This window comes from Clavelina lepadiformis, chromosome 1, assembly GCF_947623445.1.
Source record: "Clavelina lepadiformis chromosome 1, kaClaLepa1.1, whole genome shotgun sequence".
Classification (NCBI taxonomy): domain Eukaryota; kingdom Metazoa; phylum Chordata; class Ascidiacea; order Aplousobranchia; family Clavelinidae; genus Clavelina; species Clavelina lepadiformis.
The window spans coordinates 8,910,324-8,934,476 of record NC_135240.1 but is presented as its reverse complement, the minus strand read 5'-3'; the positions used below and the strand labels follow the sequence as shown (position 1 = coordinate 8,934,476).

Here is a 24,153-nt window from a genome sequence, read left to right as displayed (position 1 = left end):
AAAAAGTGGTGACGTGTTTGCATAAACTATCTAATTGGGAAGATTAAGTCTGACAGCACCGTCCATTTTTGTACATATACTGTAGAGCGACCTTGAACTCAATGTAAAGTGGCAAGCTGTTATCATCTTCAAACGATATGAAAAACGGTTGTTGAAAATTACGTACATCATACTTTTGGTCAGCGAAGGCTCTTGGCCGGTGTGTGGACAGGCCGTTTCAAATTTCGTGCCTGAAGCGATTTAACCAAAGCTTATTAAAAACATTATCGCGTAAAAGACAAGAGATTAACATGTCTTTCAGAAAACGCTGGCAAACAACATGGTGTTTTGTTTACAGATAAACGAACGCCAATTCAGCTTCTAGAACTCATCAGAACGGATTTGAGAAAATAACTGCGAAATTGGCAATTATATTAAAATAGGTCGGTTAAAACAAAGTCAGTATTCAATTAAATTCCCTACAGCAGATTAATGATGAATCAGATGAATGAGAAACCATAATACTACTGGTTTCAAGTACAAATAAAAACGATGTTCTTAATGGTTACTATTTTAATTTTCGCTTTGACTTGCACTGGCTATTGCATCGTCATATTTCTGAAATTTTGCTGTCTCGTAATACTATTTCTCATTCTAGTACATTTTTAACTTAGAATTGGTTGCGGTACAGTTCGGGCCTGGCTAAAACTATTCGGCGACTTCAAGCGTACTGATGCCATCAATCTGCTGATGACAGGTAAGGATTAAACAACAAAGGTACATAAAAAATCTCACACATTAAGACCTTGTTATACTTGTTTAACGTTTAACCTTTTTACTTACGCAATGGCTGCCTTCTGTCTGCGAATAATCGTTGATTAAGGCTTAAATTTTCTCCCAAAATTAACCACAGGTATGCCTGTTACATGTTCAAGTCAGTTCAGCGCTTGTAGGCATTACGTCTGAGATATTATAAACCGTTTCAAAACGCTCACGGCCTGTGACACGTTGAAGCTTAACATGTCGACATAGACTTATACACACCACAGCAAGCAATGGCGTTTGAGGGCTTGCCATCAACTCCCATTAAAGAGACGATAAGAATTATCATGATTGCGAACACAGCTTTTCCTACCATGTAATTATTTAACACATAATCATGGAGTAATATGAGTTTTCAGGCATTAACAAACACGCTTCACAAAACGCTTGTCAAATTTCAAATCGAAGCGGTTATTACTTTGGGCAGTGTGAGAAACTTGTGCAAAAATCACATCTCCGCTCTTGTGAAAGCCCTCAAAGTTGATAAAAAATGTGCGAAAAGTCCGGGTGTTTGTGTTAGTGACAGGTGATTGATCTGGCATCTTCTCTTTTGATAAGCTGTTATTTTTTTACTTACAAATAACTACGCTGCATTACATTTATTGCAACCATTCTTTCTCTCTTTCTGCTCTTTGGACGACTTTGGGGTCAGTAATTAGGGGGAACATGGCCATAATAAGAGCTTTGGTAAATGTAGGAGCGCTGAGCCTGGAAGAAAACAGGTCTCAGTTGTTTTAAGATTACTGAACTAAAATAGAAGAGAGATAAACAATTCTCTATGGACGATTTGGAACTAGAAAAACAAGTTTTGTTGTTATAAGTCCGCCCCGTAATTGTGGGTTTCAGAAAAATCGCAAATCAAGTGGCGTGATGGGTTGGAAATGGTCCGCTAAAACAAACACTACAAGCAACGAAGTTTAACTTGTTGTGTGCAGCTGTAGTGAAAACAGTGGCTTGGGCCTTAGTAATCCGACACACTGAAAACACCTGCATCTCAGCATTAAATTTATAGGAGAAACACATTTTCTGTTCAGGACTCGGCATCTCCAACTCTGGCAAAAGTCTACATGTTTTAAAGGAACAGTGCATTTTAAGCTAAACACAGAGCTAAAGTTTCTCACTAGAAGCCAACAATAAAAAAGTTCTTACTAAAGGTACTAGGTCTATGAGCCTGATCTTTCAGGCTCATTTACGATACGTCCTTAACGACCGTTTTTCACAACAAAGCATGTTAATGACAGAAATTCGCTGCGAGCCTCGGAATACAACCATCGTTGACCAACTTGATGACAGGTGACCTCGCTGGGGACGTGGGATTGTGTGTACTTAGGGCATTCCGTAGTATTTCACTAAGAAGACTAAAATGATTGAATGCGTTCGTATAAAAAACAGCTGAGGGTGGGCAGATATTCCTTTTGGGAAAAATTAACGACTGAGTTCGAGTCAATACTGTAGAGTGTAAACCATGACATTGCAAACGGTTACGCAACTTATACTCATGTGTATGTTTTTCACAATACGTCGCATAAACCTATTTAATGTACACACCACGATGATAGTACCGCTCAAACGAGTGTTTTTAATATTCAGCCGCTTCAATAAATGAATCATCAAACGCGCTCGTCGCCCAAACTCAGCGAAACATCGGAGCAGTCACAGATGTGCTTTTAGTAAATAATAATTAACGGTGAACCCCATGGGGGCTGATACCACTTTAACCCTTGTTTTGCCAAAATCAACTCTACCTTTTATTCCCTAACCGGTCAACTTGGCTAATGCGAACGGATACCAAAATAAATGCTATAAGCTCTGAAAAATTTTATCTGGAGACGGTCCCCATACGACGGCATATCATGTAAGGGTCAGTTTGAGAAAAAGCGAGTATGACGCACTGAAATAACAAAGGTATAACAAGGTCTCATCATCGCACATATGTATGTTTCAACGTATGATGAAGCGTGGTATCGTATTACAAAGCAACAACTTAAAAGTACAATATAACTTAGGCACATGGTACACTATATGATGCACTTCTCAGCAAACACGATACGTTGGGTTACTAACGCGGGCAGTCTTACAAGCTACTGCAACAAAGAACTGGTCGCTACAAATCCTGGCAACTCCAAACAAAGAAAACAAAATCTGCGAGGTTTTTAACACAGCTTGCTTGTTAAAGTACGGGTCAAAGTACGAGCAACCACTGGCGCACATACACAAGGTTGCTTGGACAGGAGCGCCCATGCTAGATGCGTAGTTTGCTTAACATTCGTTAATTTAACGATGCGTCGATGAAGGTTGATCTTGGAGCTGATCGGCGTCAGAGTCACGACGACATGCAGGTAACGTTTCATTACAGTTGTGCTTCGTGCTTACAAATCAGGCTTTTCTGAAATTCGGATTAAGCTAAGACAGTGAATGGATAATTGGCTACGTAAACAAAGAAAACATTAACACGCGACCTGTTATGAAAAAACCACACAAAACGTACTTTAAGATCCGATTCGGGGTCCTTTGGCTTTATAGGTACACAACATTCTTTTTACCGTATTTTGATATGCTTGGCTCTTAGTGTAAAATAAATTGTTTTGGCAAGGTTAACATTTACTCTGAAATCACTGTTTACAGAAAAAATGCGTAGTAGACATTTTGCAGATTATTCCTTTCTCTTTGTTGAAAATATTTTCCAATAGAAGTAATTAGACGCGGGAAACAACTTTTCAGGAAACCAAGCCATGAGTTAAAATCAACCAGCTATCGCTGAAATAACTGGCATAGCGAAAGCCAAGCGCGAGACAGGCAAGTGCGAAACGGTGGTCAATGTCACGGTAACGCGAGTTCAAGCAACGATAAATACCCGCAAAGGCTAGCCACAGATAGGCAGATCTTAAACAGACCCGACTTGTAAAAATAACCGTTACTTCGATTGTCGTATGTCGTATGTCGTAGAGGTGGAGTGTTACTGGTCGGATTGAAAGAGCTAGAAGAAAAAAATGTATCCTTTATCGAAATAAGCTCGCTAAAAGTACGGCAAAGTAGTTAGTGACTTGGAGAACTTGTTTTGGACACAGGTAAAAGTAAACTGAAACACGGCAGCAAAGGTACGGCAAGTCCGCTGAACCGGAGCGAACTACGCAATTACTAACGTACGAGCGACAAGTTATCGTCAAGGTTCCAACATGTACTGTAGGTTCTTCCACACGAAACTTCTACGGCTATTCCAGCGGAATAAAATGACATCAACCTTATGTTAATATTTTTAAACAGCATCCAAATAATTTGTTAACATCAAGTATATTCAATTAACACATGAAGTAAATGCTTCAATCCAATACAGAAAAATACTAAATAGTACTATGCATGCATCTACATGCTGTTGCAGTTGCTTTACAAATGCGATTACATAAGCTATTTTCATAACGACGCAATCGACCTTGTCTCAGAAGCAAGACTGCATGGTGTAGTGTTTCTGGAGTGGCTTTAAACCGCCTGCGCTGGCTAACTTAGTCATGTATTTTTATCCATACTTAGAACACTTGTCTCCTCACATGCTTTTACACAAGGTTTTGCATTGCTAAGTTAGCACTGTTTTAAGAAACGGCACAATTTCCGGTTGGAAACTTGCTAAAAGCTTGCTGTTAGTAACTTGCTAAGAATCTGGGACGTCTTTCGGCACTCAATTTAGGCCTGAATGTGACGAACGAAGATTTCGTCCTATAAAAAACGCGACTTGGAACTCGGAATGATGACAACCCGACACCTAAATTGCGTCAGCAACTTGAGAACTGCATTTTGGAGTGACAAAAGTTACCCGACAATGTCACAGCTTAATTACGTCACAAGTTGCTAATAGTCGTCACGAAAACTTCTTGCTTTCTTTTGAGAAAATTTATAAACGATACGTATTGAAGTAAATACAGTTTCAACATATTATAGTGATATACTGGACGTGTTCAAATATACGGGACGATTTATGTGCCACACAGCAAAGGAAGATACATATATAAAGTATATATGGCTGTGTGAAGCAAATTGATGTGTTGGCATCGCACCACTTACTACGCGCAAGGGACTTAAAAAGGACGTGGCGATTTATTTCACTTATGCTCTGTCCTATTTTCGTCAGCAAGTCCCCTACTGCAAGACGAAGAACAACAAAACGTTTTCTGCTCTGGGAGACTGGAGTTGAATTGTAGAGTGTCGCACTTACTGGGACGTATAAACAGTTAAGAAATTGGCCACTGTAATTCCTAAATGTAAAACTTCAGTGTGATTTTGCTAACCAACATTTTGCGTTAGCCTTAAGTGTTTCTATGGAAGTATTCCTCCGAATCAAATCCCCAGTGTCCGTAAATTTTAACCGGTTTGGCAATATGTGCATTTTACGCAGGGATTACAGAATGGTGTATCGCTCATAAGCTTTTAAGAAATAGATTTTTATCGGAAGAAAATCTCCGCAAACTTGTTGGCTGATTAGCGGATTGAAAACCACTCTGTTTACTCCGACGACACGCATTGGCGTGATCGTGGATGAAGACAGCAGGTTAAGCATTTTATCTATACAATCAACAGTCGAAAAAGACATAGTAACACTTTGTTGTTTGCAAAAGTTGCTAATATATGTACACCAGAATCAGCTAATGCCAAAATCGCTACTTTTATGGAGCGATAAGCGAATATACACAGCAAACAAACCCCAACTAACATGGCCAGAACGTGTTGTCTTGCCTGAGATATACGCCAAGAGACCTATGTGCTGAACTTCACCTTGTTGTGTTGGTTATAACAAGTATACACAACACGACCTTCCGGAAAGGGTTCTGCGTCAGGTTATCTTTGAGAGCAACTCAACTCAAATATGTTTATTTAACGCCATACAAGGAATATACCGGTACATTGTTAGGAAACTGGTGACTATAACTGGGTTATTCATTGTTTTTGAAACAACAGAAAATTTCCATAAACCGGTAAACTTTTCTAAACCCTTTAGCATTGAAATAATTGCGACAGAACAAGGATTTACATCTGCAAATAAGTTAGTTCAATAATATCACCAAGTCAACAGATATAATTATTCAATCTATGTAAACGTTTTGCGACAACAAATAGGCATGAAAATGGGTAGCTCATAACGATCATCAGAGTAATTTACGTCGGTTGAAAATCCTTTTAGATTGGCCAATTTAAATTTATGCAAAAATTACGCGCACTATATTTGGAAATAATTGTTAAGGTGGAAAATTCAAGGTAATAAAGTTCGCACAATACTTATTTTTAGCCCGAAACCCTTACATTTTCTCGCCTACTTCGTTTATTCAGCCAAAGAGTTGTCAACACTTGAGGTTGTGGTTATAATGCATACTTAGAATTGAAAAGTGAAGGTTGTGGCAATTACAGTCTGCTACTTCAGCAAGAAAAACGTCGGTGGCTCAAACATCTAAACCTCCAAAAATGCTAAAAGATTAAAGAACAAACTTTTCTCATCACATGGAGTCTTCGAATAAATAACTAATTATTTTGGTCGAATAGTTTTGCACGAAATGGCAAATATCTTCTAAAATTAATTTTACTCAGACCTACAAATTATAATTTAAACGCCATGTTCATCAAAATTTTTAGCAATCATAATTACAGAGCTGTAAGCTATATATTAGTTTCTTTATGAAAAAGAAATTACTGTTAAGAGATTTGTATACATTTATTACTTCACATTAACACCTTTGTCAAATCGGCTAAAACTTTTCTGCTGTCCGTTGCTACAGCTGCTTTTTTCTAAAATCAAATCTTATTATCAAATAAATCATTTTAAACATGACTCGAAATATGTTTGCTTACATTTGACTTATCTGCCAAAATTCTTCCACCTTCAAAACAAGAAACTAATTGGAACAAATTATGAAAACCATTTTCAAACAAAATCAAATACACTCGAGCAATGTTCAGTGAATGTCTTGTTGAGCAAACCTCCTGTTACCGCTACGTTCACTTCCACAACTGGCACTCTGCCACAGCAAATAGATGGCTGATGCACGGCTCTGGCGTTCTAGCTGGATTTCAGCCACGCATGAAGTTTAGCAGAGCGTGACGAAACAATGATCCCCTCAAGATAGGATGAACAGATAAAGATGATATAATAAAAACTATGCTTGAAACCAATCAAACTTAATACCGGCGTGCTTGCACTCACCAGTTTCGCATATACATACTGATCTTTCACTGTGCCTATAAAAGCCGGTGATAAGTCCTTTAAAACAAAACATTCTGGAAAAACTTATTGCGTTTGTCGCATATTATTGAGCGTAATGACGGGCGCGCCTAATGACGTCAAAAAGTAACATGATCGAGCAAGTCAACAAAAGCCTCTACAAGTCATGAAATGCATGACCACCAACGAGCCATTCGCGCAAAGTGTTTCCAAGATGCGTGACCTCTCCACAAATTTCTATCTTTTACGGGCCTGGAATTTAAACCTGTTCGGGGAAGTTTCTTGAATTTTGGTTGCAGGTATTGCAAGAATGCTGTCGCGTTGCATGGCGAAACCGTTCCATTTACAAAATAACGGGATTTTGTTATCTAAACACACACAAAGGTAAATGTAATGAAAAACAAGACGACTCTTGCAATTGGTATCGATTCAATGCCACACCATAACCACCGACAGACCACACATAACGATTAAAACGAATTCGGCGAAACTTCTCGAACTGCAAAACAACTGTAAATTTGTTTTCGTGCTGGGCTGCTTTGTTTCATTTTATTGCTCGTACTTTCCAAATATAAGAACCGTAAACTTTTTAACAAACGCTGCAAGCTTCTTGCGACCTCGTAAAAGCGTAACAATCGAGCGGGAAAGGGTAATCAATAAGCATAAGAGACTGGTTTGAGAGTGCAAAAGCTTTAAACTTTTGCGAACTCTGGGCAGGTTTAAACAGGTGAAAATGCTGTAACGACATAATTATCGTTACGACGCAGGCTATCAGCCGAAATGGATTTTATGACCTGGAAAAATATTTACCCTACAAACGACAAAACAATTCACTATCAAGCTCCGAAACAGAACTGTCACTTTTACTTGCTACCAAGTGTTTAGTGGACGATGGATATCTACTGCCCATCTTATGTACTTACTGCAAAAATGAAAGAATAGCAATGAATCAGTCAGTTTTTTACATAAATTACACGTTACCTCAGTGAAAAATTGAACTGTTATAATGCGACAGCCAAGTGGTGTATTTGGCCAGGTGTGGCGCCATTTTTCTTTTTTATCCACACACTTATTTGGCCAGTTCGTTTGTCAAAATAATTAATCTGTTTTTAATGTCTCTTCGGGTGAGGGCGGGCGAGGTATTGATTTATGGCACGGCGTTAAAGAGCAATCTATCTTAGCTCAATGTCACCCGATGTCGCTTGTTAATAACCAAACACAAACCGACCATCGATATCACAATAGGTGGGTTTTAGCTCTCATTAATTGAACTGACGATACGAAGCTCTTCAGGCATATGATTGATGTAACATTGTTATAAAACGCTTTGAAATATGGAGAAAGGTAGACAAAACGCAGCGCTCATGATAACGATCTGTTTCGTACTTTAATGTTCGCCGACTTACTGGTGCAAAATGCGTAATTAAACACTGTCACCGAGTCCAAATATTTAATCAGTTCAGCTACTGAACGTTGGCGTTCTTTGCAGTCTGCTCACAGACAGGCGCGAAAAGCGATAAGGGTTGTGAAACCGATTTCTAAAGCTTTCTTATCCTTTAATTAAACTGTCCCCGGTCCTTTTTAGCCAAACATGGTAACAGAAAAAATGAAAAACGCAACTTTTTTAGAAAATGGATCACCCTTGGAATTTGATCTGGCTAGCTGATACAATCAACGACAACCACAAATGCTAGCACCTCCACAATGACGTTGAGTGTGAGTTCTAAAATAAAACCAAAAAAACCATGTTACGGAAAAATGTTCTATTAATCAGCATTTACACCATAGGTTAGGCAATCTTTAAGGTATTAGACAACTTAATTTGCTTAGTACAATACATTTTCATCTGTTCGTCAAGCAAGCAATTAAGTATAGTCGTGACAATGGTTTCACTGACTGCCGACAAAACAGAATGTCAGTGGCTTCCCAACATTCCATTCGAAATTGCAACCGCGGATAATAGCAAGTAATTTATACACCTGACGCAAGCCAATCAAAGTTTGACACTGGCGTGGAAAGCAGTGGTAGGGAATACGCTACTGTTTTAAAACCCCGTGGTATGATGAACGCGTAAATCCGAAACTGGATTCTCACCGTATAAAACAGGTTGAGACAAGATCACTGATGCAGGCCATACAGATTGCAAGGTCATAATAACTTTTCGACTCAGGACTTCATTCATGTTGGCGTGCACAGGTGAAGTAGATTCAGTGGTTAAACGCTATACTCGTAACATTAAAAGAGTAGAGCGGTATTAAGCGTTTTGTTGTTGTATAACGAGAACGTGAAATGATGTGGTGCGATACAGTTAGAAGAAAGGAATCTTTGGGTTTGTCTTTAATTGGTTTAGCCTTTTCGCTGGCTAAAATAGGCGAAAGAATTCACGCTTTAATGAAACAAGGTCACAGGGCCATCGGCCAAACTTATCTTCCCCATTTGGCGAGGTGCTAAATGGTAAAGTGTTGAAACGATGGGCGACCGACTGTCTCATAATGATACTTGCGACTAAACAATAATAAACAATAGGAACTTGGCGAATAACACATGTGCTACGTAGAAAAAATGTAGCGAACAATTCTGCTTCTGCAATTGCTTGGTTTGGGAGCTGTATTTACATATTCGCACCCTATATAAAGTTTACAAAAGCCTTATTGACACTGGAGTCGCGATAAATTTTTGTCAAACACACCCACTGATTTATATCTTTTAAAGCAAACACAGAAATAGAACATGCAAGGGACAAATATTCAAACAATATCTTGTACGTCATCACGCATCAGCATAATTTAAGCAAACTACATTGAATAAACATAAAACTCTATGGCTTATGCCGTCTATTAGGATACACAGCGATTGGTACCTACAATGGCAGTTTCAACCTGGCCCGGTTTAAACTTTCAAGCTTGAAAATACATAAAAAAGAAAAAACATGCAACCACAATCCTACGATGATCTGAAAAACTAAAAGTTAAAACGTGGTTGAACTAAATCCACTTCAGCTAAAAAATAGTTGAAATCCAGACATTTTTTACGCTACAACTTTTCCGTCGCTAATCCAACTTGTAGGCAATTCCAAGAGTATGAACCACTACTTATTGTGCCAGCGTTGTTATTAGCTTTAGGTGCCTAATACGCAGAAAGATGTTTTGAACGGATGAGTGCGGTGCAGAAAAAGATTTTTGTTTATGCTAGTTCAGAACAGCCTTAAGGATTCAGTATGAGCTCGTAACGGAGGTGCCGAGATCAAAAATAAAAGAAAGGGCCTAATTTGATACATTTCGATCAGTTCCACTTAAGATGAGCTCTCTTTTGAGCTAAACGAATTTTGTAGGGAATAATACAGTTCAACAGCAACAACCTGGTCCAAAAATAGGAATGACGTCAACCGATCAGCTTTATTTGATATATTTACACTAAATAACGTATCTGTAGATAATGGACAAACTGAAACAGCTATCGGTAAATCCCAGTAAACATGGGCAACTTTTCAACGGCGTGTGGCACAAATTTAACCCAACACAAAAGAGGTGTGTGGACCCATGCATTGAAGCTTCTGAACATGGTAAAAGCCAAAAACACTGCACAGAGCGACTCGCACATTGCAGTAAAACACATTTTGTTCTAAAACGATGTGCTTCAGATAAAGTGGATGCATCATCTAGCACAGCATACAAAAATATGAATTGGCTATCTTTTGCTGCTTGAAACTCCAAATATACAAAAGTATTACTGCTGCTTTCTGGTATCTTTTAACTAATTTCAAAATCTAGCAGTTTAATTTATTAAACAGAAGTAATGATTTTTCCACTGATCACGCAACAGATCAAAATACAAAAACTTTCAGTTTAAATACGCCTTCTACATAACACATATTACAGCAACTGCAATATTAGGAGGACCACACACAAATAGATAAGCTGCAAAGAGCAAAGTCTAACATAATAAGACAGGCTTTTTTTCTTATTACCTGCAATAATGCCACCCAAGTTCTGGCTCTAAGTAACTGAAACAAAGAATGCTACGACTGAGCACGTTTAACCAACTAAAACCAACTGTTCACGCCTTTACTACGACCCTAGCATTCAAAACTCAGCAATTACTTATAATTAAATGATTGGTTTTATAAGCAGGCGTGAAAGAATCCCAGCTCAGCGACTGCTGCAGCGGTGGCATTGTAAAAACATGTCATGATGGTAATGCATAGTTAACCATATCTAAGTCGAATGAACTCTCCAGGGAAGTATCCATTCAACCACTGGCAACCATTACGGCTGCATTCCAAACAATGAACCGCACGCAATTGATACGAATGACTGGTGGCACAGACCTCCTCTACTGTACTTTCGACCAACTTTTATGGTCTAACTTGTAACCAACAGAACATTGCACAGTATATAATGCATTGTTTCTACCAAGTGCATGAGAGAAGATAAAACCGACTGTGCTCCCCGTTTTATGCCAACCAGTCAACCACTATTGCTTCCAACTTGCCACTGTGAGTTGCACGTTGTGTGAATCGAACGGTTGAAGAAGGGGATATTTTTATCCGTGGATCGTGGAAGGTTAAAGTTATTGCGGCCTTTTTCTTTGCTAGTGCAATCACTCCTCACCGTTTTCTCCAAATTGAGCAGTATCCCAAAATAACCTTCAAATTGCCAAAAATGCAATGAGAAGTGCAAAGAAATTTATAATTGAGCAATGCGGCCAAGACAATCTGATCGTCGCGCTCAAAGTAAATATTTTTGAAAGTAAATTTAGTGCATGCCGAGAAGACATACCCATCGGTAACCTTTAGCAATTGCTGCTATTTGAAGATAGTGCGGTAGTTTGCATACCATTACTAAATAGTTGTTCACTAACCTTTGTTATTTTTTTATTTCAATTCAGCATACCAGACAGCATTTGCGCAAACTAAGCCAAAATATAAGTAAACAAAACATCAACCATGCAAATCTTTTATTCTGTGCTAAATATATCCCGAATGGGATTTTTACGTCAGATGGACACAATGTAATGGATGGAAAAATGTTATTGTTGGGTGCGACTATTCTAGTAATCAAACCTAAACATACAAATAGTTGACTATAGTACGATAGCTGCTTAAGTACCTCGTATAACGAGAATGAGTCTCAAAGGAATGCAAACGAAGAAATGCACAAATGAAATTGATAAACACTAATGCAAGTTTGCATACACCGCTTGCCTCCAAAACCTCGAACAATAGCTGGGCTTAAGCAATTTGAAATTATCCACTATCTAATACCGAGTATTGCCTTGTAAACGACGATTTAATCCTTATATTGCTATGCTATAATACATTTCTGTAATGCGAACAACCACAAACTAAATACTTAAAGCGATCTGACATGGATTAAGGTCGCATAATCGTTTCGAAAATGGCCGAAAACTCAAGAATTGTCTTTACTATGAAGATTTCGTGGAAGCGTGGAGAATAGGATTGAATTTAAAACCAGGTCGCAGATCTGATTAACGAGAACGCAAATCTAAGGCTCGAATTTTCTTTGTTTTTCGCTTGAACTGTGACCTATAGAGACACTGAGCCCTGTTTACTTAAAATCTATAGTACTTCTACGCACCAGTAAAGAAGTTAAATAACTGATATCTTCTTAGTTCGTAATGCTGGCGTAAAATTCGCTTCTGAAAGCCCTGATCGCGAATACCGTTACAAGTATATTTAGATGAAAACGTATTCTGTGCAAAACATACTTCGATACACATAATAGTTAACCTTAACGAAACTATTTAAGCTAAAGAAACATGAACAGAAACAACTGGTGCATTCTGCAAGTCAAAATGCAGTATATTACTAATAACTCCAATGAAATTGAAATTGGAAAGCAACATGAAACAGAAAGCAAGTTATTTGAATCTGGCCATTCAAAATGAAACAGAAAGATAAAGCGACTCAACATCAACATGATCCAAGTATTTCTGAACTCGGCGCTGTCAAGGCCGATAACTCAGTACACTCAATGCAGAGTTTGATTTGCATGTCTCATAACCTGTCTAGTTGTTATGAACAACACCAAGCAAAGTAGCGATCTACGCGTAGATATGCTGTTTCTGTTTATTCAAACGAGTGTTTTGCCGTTCAACAATAAACGTGTGACCAAGTCGAGGGTCGCTATCTCACGGAACAACAACCCACTGGGGAGATTTATCTAGCTGCATTGTCGGCCACTAGTAAAATAACTAACTTGTGACAATGTAGTGTGCAGGATGTAAGATAGTTGTAATCGGAAACGAAATAGGAAACTCGCGACAAGCGGTGGAAAGTACCTCACGTCAGTGCCGTCTAAAAGTTAAAGTGGAACTGCACGTTGTAAATGACAACATACGTCGCAAATTAATGCCCGTCATAAATTATGCATCATTGACAACACCTAATCGAATCTTGCGTTAGAAACATTCCCTTGTTTGCGCATTTCAGAAGGGACGAGCCACGCTTTCAACAAATGGGGTTTACAACGTACAAGTATAATGAGTAATGACGTATTGTATTCTCGCTGAAACCGCTGCAGTCTTGCATAGATGTATATACATGACCACTTTGTTCCAACTGTTTTCCTCCTACCTAACTTTTGTAATCACTGGATGCTTCATACAAAACCTAATATCCCCAGCAAGCTTGCATTAATTTCATGCCTGCAGTTTTTACAAAAACAAAGACATGTGTCGCTGTTTTGTAGAAATGTGCTTATAAAACTTATTTCACATAGAGTGGCGCTACAACAGTCGTTCGAAATTCCAAAATAATAAACTGCTTGTAGCAACCTTCCAAAAACCTGAACATTACAACTATATCAAAACTTTAACCTAAAGTCGAGGCATGAGGAATGTTAAAATCCATTGCTGCTAACCGCGACTGCTCTTGTATTTTATTTCTATTCGCAGTGATCTACACGCAATCATAATATAGCACTTTAACAGAACTAAACAAAGCTTCACATGATTGTAATCTGTGGCTGAAAGCGGCAGCAAAAACATGATTAATTTCTTGTTACCAGCAGACCGGCTGGCGTCAAACTGCTACGTAGCTTTCCGCCGATGCCCCCACAGGCAATACAGAGGAACGGGATAAGTTCGATGACGTGGGGTGTCGTCACGCCTCAACAAAGTTTTTTTATGCGCTGCTGCGTTCAGGGATCGCGTAACTTACCGCAAGAAGTAATTAAATTACATTTGTTTCTAGTTTGTTTGCGGAAAAAGTTAAAAGATGTAGATATATATATATACCATGTAATGAGTCAAAAATACTCCGCATGAAGTTACATGATCGTCTGGTCTTGAAAAATTTCGTACGCACGATTTTGATTTTACCAAAAATCAGTAAGTAGTTTTAGACGCAACAATTAATTTGTAACATATGATATAGTTGAGAGTGAAGAAGGTAAAACGGGCTCAAACGTTTTTAAATGAAACGCGAGTTAGAAACGGTAAACTTTAAACGAAAAATAAACTAAAAATTATCATTCAAAGCAAAAGTGACAAAAATCTAAACTCCACCTTGTTGTTATAATGAGCGCATACAAATATCACTCAATCGGGCAAGGCAAGGTGCAATAAATAACTTCTTACACCCACGTAATAATAAACCTTTAAACACAGCGCCCTTTTTACAAACGTCCGTCAACTTTAACAAGGGACTCCTTCGGCATACTCAGAGAACAAGGGCTATGTAGCTATATTATAAAGCTAAAGGTTTTCATCTTTTTCTAAACTAGTTCAAAACTTTAGGGTTCCGAAATTTGAAGGCAGCTACGCTACATTAAAGTCCGACAACAAGTTGTCCCTATGACCTGTTCTTCAAAAGAGATAACGAGGAATAACTTTCGACATAGATAGTTCTACTCCGCTGAAGTGAAAAACATCTGGAATGCTCTTTCAGCTGACACTTGACTGGTTCGCGCAGCGTTGAAGTGGGAATGGTGTTATTCTGCGCGGGTTAATCACTGACTTGGGCGAGTGGTCTTGACTCTTGACGACTATCGTCAGTGCCTACAAGAAATATATGCGAGTGAACTAAAACATAGAAAAAACGGAGGAAATAATTTTATGCGATTTTTCTAGGGAATAATTACGTAACAAGGAACTCGATATCTTGCACATATGTTGGGTAGGGTATTTAATTTGGTGTGGTGTAAGCGTCATTAATTAATTATTAATATGTTTCTTGGCAGTTTATGTTCATATTGGCGCCAAACGGTGTAAATTTAGCAAAAAGTGTTTATATATATGAAAACCTCAGGTTACGCCTATGATCTTTTAATGCAGTAATAGAATTTTAGCTGAACTACGTGGAACCGCGCTCAGGGGCAATTAAATTCAAGGCCAGAGTGGGCGCGCTCGGCAGGTACTCACAACCAATTGAGAAGCTCAGAAAACAATTAAGGGGATCAGTGAGCTCGTACATGAGTTCTTCAACAAATTCCTAGTGTATAAATGGGAAAAAACGCTTCATCCAAAAATTGTAAGTAATCGACGATTACAGGGTAGCCTAAAACGTGGTCTTACAGCACAGTACAATTCTGACATTAGTTTAGAATATAATTAGACTTAATGACGCCCAAAGTGCATCGGCGTTTGAAGATATTCATGTTCGTTGCATATTTTGGTAAAATTTTTCAGTATAAATCCACAAAAAACATCAGCAACTTAAAGATTATACTGTGAAACAACACGACATGCGGATGCAGCTTAATGCATTACATTCGGCCGTAAGTTTGCATGGCGCCGCCTTGCCGCCAGTACCGGGCGGCAACAAAAGTTGACAGTAGGTAAAATTTGAAACTACTGGATGACCAGATTAAGACAGACACCCTTTCGGCAAGATTGTACAGTACATTGTACGAGAACGATATTTGGCCAGCTGTAAAGCATACAAAGACCTTCAACGTAAACTGACCGAGTGTCACGTAAAAACAATACACTTTAAGTACACAACGCCTATCCTTCGGTGTGGGGGTTGTGTACATCGAGTATATCAAATTGTTCTTTAAGTACAGCAATGGTTTAATAAAACAACTGAGGGAAAAAGCACGTTTAATAAATTGGACTTAACGGAATAAAGCGCATTTCATAACAGCGACGATTCAACGGTAAGATATAAACACCAGACAACCAGAGTTTCAATGTCTAATGGAGCGCAAAAATCTTATTGAGCGTGAAAGACGTCCAATAAAATAATTCTATTAATCACATAACTGCCATAAAACTCACATAAGTTCCAAAGGAACAAGTTCTATAAGTTGTCAAAAGAATAATTTAAGAACTCTCCTAGTCTGTCAAGTTTTCTACTAAAGCTAATATTACTGAAATGTCAGAGAAGATACATTTGCTTACAACAATAATAACCCTATAATACAGAGGTAGTTGTAATTTGTATAAAGCCTTGGGACGTCGTCACACCATTTACTGCAATATGATTTTGGTATTGTGGTCCTTAAAACCTATAAGAACAAACAGTAAACTGTGGCCTTAATCTGACCCTTCGGTATGTGATAGAAGAGATTTACCGTTAAATATTTGAATGCCTATATTGCGTGAGCTGCCTAACTAAATTTAGGCCGTGAAGTTTGGATGTGAGTGATCACTTGGTTTAAAAACAGCTTTAAAAATAATTTGGATAATGCACCAGAAGAACTATCAAAAGACAGATTATGATAACTGAGGACAGCAAAATCTTTTGTGTAAACCCAGAATAAGGTTGTCAGTGAGTTTTTACATTTCTTTAGGGGAAAGATAGATGGAGTAATTTATCATTCAAGTTACCATAACTAAGCTCTTTGTGGAACCACAACCAACTTTACCTGGCAAGTTTGAAAAACACACTAGGTGTGTCTACGCAATTATGCCTTCATTAAAACCGTTTAAATTCTCAGCACATTTTGTCAAACTCTGTAAATCCTCTTCTGTTCATAGTTGTTGTAAGTGGACAGTGGTTGCCACGGCTTCCACAATCATACCTACTGTAGTATTGGTCACACATACTTTCCACTCTGTCACAATAGGAAACTCATTAAGCCACAAAAACTTCCGTACAATGCAATCAAACCAAGGCAGATGAACACATATTACACTACTATAGGTGTGTTTGACAACAGAACAACACTTGACATGTCTGAACAAACAATTGCAACGTGGGACTTTTTCCCTTAACTACCACTCACCTACAAAATATGACGCAAATGATGATTGCACTGTGATGTTATTGCTACCCTACCTAAGTAGGAAACTCCCTGTATATAAATATCTATGAATTATTGCTCTATCTTTCTATGATGACATGTGACAAGATCATTGTTTAAAAGAAATTATCAACTATTCATACATTCTACACCTGGACAAGACTGACAAAGCCCTAGTGTGTGAAATATTACACCTCAACATCAACATGGTTTAACTCAACCTTACATTAACACAGAGACATTATACTTGCGGCAATGCAACCTGCTCAAAGATCCTCAAAATCAGTTGCAAGCTTGAGCATTTATCAGCAAACATTGCCAAACAATCTGCCACTTAAACAAACAAACGGACTGCTCAGACTGAACTCCAAACCTAAATTTATCTCCGTAAAGCAAAAAGAGAGGAGCGGGAAAAGGTTACAAACAGTAGTAAGTACATGGGAAACTTCTTTTGTGCACTTGTACCTAAAATCATCTCACAATAACGAGCATGACACAAAAGAGGAGCGGCAAAGAGGTGATTGTTTACATTTCTGTTAATTTCATGAAAGCCATTCAATTCTTGTTACGGATGGTAGCCCATGTATGAGAACCAGCCCACAATCAAAGCACATTTTCAGCGGTATTGTTCGGAAGCTCACACTGGCGAGGGTTAGTGCGAATGGTCAAGCATAAAAGATTTAACGAAAAGATGTGAACTTACCACATACAATGTGGTGGTTTGCACAGAAAATAAAATTAAAGAGAAAAAGATCATTGCACGACCAAATAAGTAACATGATCTGCAAATAATCACCAACTAAAATTATCTCCTCTAAATCATGTTGTCTCCTTTGAAAAGACTTTGGCTGATAATCAAAACAAAAGAAAGGCCGATAAGTGGCTATTGTGAGTACAGACCACCTAAAAAGCCTGTAAGTAGTAGCAAAACAAAGTGTTCGATTTCTAACACTCAGCTCACATCAACAGTTAAACAAGTGAAGAGATTCCTACAAATGACATCACTGCAAAATGTACTAATTAACATTTTTCAAAGGTCATAATATTTCATTACAGCAATCTAAAATAGGTTTATATATGCTGCATAAGTAGACAAAGATTTTAAAGAACCATATGTACAAACAAAAAATATTGGGAGGTAGAGCCTATTAAAGAACAATGAAATATCATATTCCCCATATAAAGTATACAAACTAATTAAGTAAAATTTAGGTATATATATATATATACTGTATATACGTTGAAAGTAAAACTGGTAGTTTATATTGTTTTTGGTACATATATAAATATATATATATGTTGAATACATACTTAGGAAATTATGATAATTTAGTAATATAACTCTTTTCATCAAAATTGCAATATAAATATATAGGCTAAAGTATAAATATTTGTTGTTTGTGGATATACAGGTTGTATATCTTTCATAGCACATCCTTGAACTTGAGTTGCCCTGGCAGGTCACATGTATTACAATTTCATTTATTTGAAGTCATTCTGTATATGTATATGCTATATATACAAAAATAGGAAAATTCTGCACTCACAATAACAAACAACTGTTACTGACCAACACAGTAACCAGATTAAGGATGATTTCCTTCCTCATCAAGTATAAATATATTTTGATTAAGTAAAATGAGCATATACAGAATCACAAAAATACCAAAATATTTTAATTGTACTCTATCAGATCCAAACAGTTTTTCATTTGGACCAAATTTAAGTTGTCTTGAACAGGTAAACTTACGTTGTAGAACGTAATTGGGAGTAACAACAGCGAACAACCACGACTCCCGAAGCTCTATCAGTTCAATGTATTTTTTGCTTTGAGAATAAAATTTAGATGTTTAACTAATTCATTTTCTGTGTCAGCACCTTTATAAAGCTAAAAAAACTCAGATTAAATTATTCATACAAAAACAACATAAATTCTCCAAACCAGAAATGTTGAAAGAAGGAACATAGCAAAAACGGTTTTCCATGTTTTGACAAACATTTTAAGAACACAATAAAACAACAGACGTTTTTGCATTGCTACCTGACAAATTAAAATAAATGCACTGTGGATTTTTCCTATCTTAGGAGTTTCTCCTATCTCCAATCCTAAAAGCAAGCGTGAGAAAGCCTTCTTGCAATTACTAAAGATTCTAATTACAAACGCGTTCAACTTGGTGTGTAACACAAAGTTTCCAGAATATATTAAAAAAGAATTAGCCTATGTTCATTATCAGATTGTGGTTTATAACACTTTGCAACCGGCCCAAGCTTGTATAGAGCACAACAAACATTGCAAGCATCGGACGCAGTTGCCACTTGCGATGTACTGCTGATTCACGGGTAAAAAATAAGATGTCATTATTGGTCAGTGTTTGTTTGCAATCAACCATAATAAAAAAGATTGTTTGTCAGAACAACTAGTCCGTAGTATATAGTACACTAGTAACTTTGTCAGTAATCAGTATGTAAGACGTGAAACATGTTTTTGTGACATTTTACAATTAACCTTACGTAAGGTGCATTTAAAAACATAAATATAATATATTTAGATAATAATGTGTTTTCAGATATTAGTTAAATAATAATCTAGAGACCCTAGCTGCTAAACGGCAAGTCAAAAATACTTAGAATTTTGTAATTTAGCCTGCAAACTTTTTACATAATTTGGCAAAAATGTTTCAAATTTTACAGCTTTCTGTTGTTTACCATAAGCGAAAGTCAGACAACAGCACCTTTTTTTAATATGGCACCTTAGCTACTTAACTGGAAAGCATGGTAGTTTTCGACAAAAAGTCTTGCAAGCAAAGACGCAAATTTTGGCATGATGGCATGCAATGAAGCATCAAGTCTTTGAGTTAAATAATTTATATGTAAAATAAATATTAAAGCATACTGTATTACTAATTATTATTACTTTGTTTGATCCAAATCTACCTAACATGAGCAAAATAAAGTGGAAAGCAGAGATAACCTAGACTATGCAGCTAAAAACTTATGTATTACACACTTGAGTTTTGAGATAAATTACATTGAAATCCCCAATCAAGCGTCAAAAGATGAAAATTTTGGCGTGATGGCATGCACTAAACTCTTTGTTTAATCATTATTAGCTAAACTGGTCTTTATTACTATAATCAGAAACTCTAAAACGCTGTTGCTGCTGTTACTCATTCAAAGCAATTTAGTCCATGCTGTGCTACCTAACCTAAACTACACTTTATGAAAATCTTGTAGCCTATATATAGGCTATATGTTCCAAATTCGGGTCTCCTTTACTTTTGCACTCCTATAAGCATTAGGATCGACTATTGACAGATACAGAAATTATTACGTCATAATTTCTTTTTTATTATCTCATAATTCCTTCCCATTCCAGCCTTCAAGTCGGACGTGCAAAAGTAGGCGACAAAAGACCCTCAAGTTTTAGGAAATACCGGTGTCGGTACCATACACTGATGACTAATCCTTTGAAACCAAGAAACGTATTAATTAGTCGACAGACCTTTTCCAATACGGGTATACCCGTATAAACTGTATACAGCTTAAAGAAACGAACAACTTTCTGTCCGCCTGTTCGGCACACAGAAACTAAATCATTAACCATATTCGCTTACAAAAGTCAGCCTGGATCTGCAAGGGATGCAATAAGATCAAGTATCCAAAGCCGCAGTTAGTAAATTTGAAAAAGATACACGCACTTTAATGTAATTATTCAGGCATTTTGAACTTACTCCATTGTGATATTTTTCTGTTCTTGCTATGAAAACGCAACGCTTTTGTGAGAAGTGAGCACATGAACAACAACGTTGAAAACACAACACAGAATCATAGATATCACAAGCGAAAAATTGCAAAAGCAAATTACAGTACATGTTTTATAGGCAAGATTTGGACTAGAGAAACTACAAATTCAAACTCACAGAAAGGTAATGTCAATAAACGTTCTTTCAAAAATAACATCAGATTTTATGAAGGATAATGGTCAAACAAATTCTTTTTAAAGATTTTCTCTACTTTCTTGAGAAAATTGTTTGACAGCTTAAAGTTTATTTGTGACTTTGTTAACAGTAAATCATATCTTTTAATTTTTAAATAGATATATCTCATCAGCATCAGAGATTAATGTGGACTGTGAAGACGACTCCAACAATGTATCCTTATAACTTACTGTCATTTTACTGCGGCAATTATAAGTAACCACTACGAGTTAGGTTTTTCACGCTGTTTGTTAGGCTGAACCTACTATTTTTGACGCACATTTTGTTACACTGTAATTGAAGGTGACACTACTGCAACGAAGAAAACGATGCCTTCTTCAAATCTGTTGCAAAAATAAAACAAGTAAGCCTATTAACCACATGAAGATTCATTTGTTGTTGTAAAGTGCAGGTTTGAGCAGCTTGCACATACTCAACATAAAATTAAAAAAGAAATAGTATTTGATCTTATTCAAAGGTGTACATATACGTTATATGAAAAACAAATAAGCGGGTTTTCGTTTACAAGGAAAAAAATAGTGTGTTACGTGCAAATTTTATGTAGCTTGAATGCATCGATGAGAAGTAGGCTACATATATTTTATAGGTCATCATTTTTTTCACCATAACATTAACTGTCAAACTGTAGCCTAAGTAGCAAGCATAGGCCTAGACAGGATGTAGGCCATGCCAATGCACAACAGCAGCAAAGTTGATCACAAGCACAGCTCATTGACATGCAGCAATTAATTGGTGTAAAGACACGAAAAACTGTAGGCTATAAGCTACATCGATACCACTGTTTATTTAAATATAGGTTAGCCTATCGATAATTCTGACAGTGTTTCCAACCTACTTTTTTTACCTAAAACTCAATTATTCAGCAATCAAAATCTCTTTCTTACCGAAATTTTGTTTAGTGCTTTTACACCTTTAACACTCTAAGCATTCTTTTCAGCTTTTTGACGCTTATCTTTAATTGTTTTTGGGTCCCAAGCGCATTTTGGCGGGAATCTTCAACTTCAACTAGCAAACAAGTGCGATCTAATGTATCATGTCTATAGTTACATGTAAGACTTACAAGACTTTGAAATATAATCATTTTTCAAAGATAAAAGGTGCGTAATGCTATAAAATTGCAAAGGTTTTCACTTTTTACAACTATTTCTTATAAGAGTTTGTGCAGCGTGTAAGCCTATAGGCAGTTAATGCTGATTGGCGTAGTATTTAACATAACTCATAAAATCAACGGGTCGTGTGATAATGAATTATTACTATATCATTCATAAAAGTGGTATAACAACCTACTGTTATTGGTGCAAACAAAACTGTTGCCTGTATATTTGGCAGTAAAAAAATATCACTGTGTAGCGGCCTGGGTGGCATTTTTTTTTTTTTTTTTACCAGAAAAGGTTTTTATTGTAGTGGCTGTACACTTTCTTAATATTACGCATAACCAAAAACATAGTAATGCCACTGCTAATAAGATGTCTATTGAATTGCAATAACCATGACTAACGTAGTACGATCGTACAACTCTGTGTATCTCTCCGTCTGACGATTTCTCGCGTAGAAGTTTGAGCTTATAAAACGTGGAGCGATGTGAGCGGAAATATCCGACAAATAAAGCACGAACATTTCAAAACGTGTGAACGAGAAAAACAATGCGTTGGCAATGGAGGTTACATTCAGTTAAAACTGGCGCGTTTTGAAACAACCTGATAACGTACTAAAAGGAGCTTTCACACGAAGTTATTCAGAGCAATTTTTCAAATATCCAACGATAATTGCAGTGTTATCAAAAAACAAAACTCCAATCAATAACTGGAAAACTCTTTTCCAAGAATGATGTAATGGTATTAAAAATGCCACCCAGGCCGCTACAACTGTTATTATTGGGAATTTTAACTAAAAGAACGTATGTTTTACCAACTATTTGTTGTAAAATTACGTCCAAATATACTAATACGTAATAGCCTACTTGCCGCAACAAAACAACTTAACGTCCGGCAAAAGCTGCTGCTAGTTTTTTAATAATGCACAGCTGATACCAACACATTTCAGGAGATTGAGTAGAAACTGAAAAACAAAAAATGAAATAACCTACGCTAACAGTAATTTTTCTCCAGAATGTTATTGCAAGATTACGCAGTTAAAATAGATGGATTTGAACTTTATCGAAGTTAGAACAATCGTGGAGGCCTACTTGTACATAGGATTAGAAATACTTACATATTGATGAAGAGCCAATTGCAAAAATATGTCCAAAGTGAGTGGCCGCTTTCCCCACTCATTGATAGCTATACGCCACTTTGTGCATCGTTACATCGAAGTAACTCTGCGTGGTTTAGGAATGTACAATTTTACCCTTACTTCTAAATAGACCAAACCTGATTTATCTGCGGTAACTTTGGTCTGATTTGCGCTGGGCTGAGCTTCTTTGAATAGCCTAAATACAGTAGAAATATATTAAGCGAGTTAAATGCACAAATAATTACAAAACTATTTGTAACAATTTAACAAGTGACAGACAAAACGTAAAGGCAGGTATCTTATGCAATAGCCTGCCTACGGTGCCTTGTGAGCTTTTTTGTATAATCACCATATTAAGCGAAAGACACGAAAGTTTTTATGCTAGCTTTTATGCCGGTAGAATTCGCGTATACCAACCCCTTTTTTGATCACCCAAAGCATTAAGTTCGTTTATAGTGACAGTTCTAGTTCTTCTTTTCACTCCGGGACGTAATCCAACTTACGACTTTATGACGTTATCGTATGACGGTTTAGGTTGCCTAGTCGTATTTGACGTAATTATGATGTCACTACGACTTATTACGGCTTAAATAGTGTTCAAAAATTGTCATGTTGAATAGCTGTCTTTAGTTTGGCTATCGTCTTTTTCGGCTGATGAGTCTCTTTCTTCTCACCGACGAATTTGACTACTCCGTTTTATATCAACATGTAA

General features: G+C 37.0%; 1 long non-coding RNA gene across 2 annotated transcripts; it reads left to right on the top strand.

Moving 5' to 3' along the window:
• Nucleotides 1-292: 292 nt before the first annotated feature.
• LOC143447321 (uncharacterized) lies at nt 293-14,864 on the top strand. 2 transcript variants are annotated; one of them, XR_013114077.1, is made up of 3 exons: nt 293-422; nt 654-736; nt 14,762-14,864. It is a non-coding gene; the product is annotated as an uncharacterized LOC143447321 (long non-coding RNA). The 2 variants fall into 2 exon arrangements; XR_013114075.1 differs by lacking the exon at nt 14,762-14,864 and adding an exon at nt 8,632-8,859.
• The last annotated feature ends 9,289 nt before the right edge of the window (nt 14,865-24,153 follow it).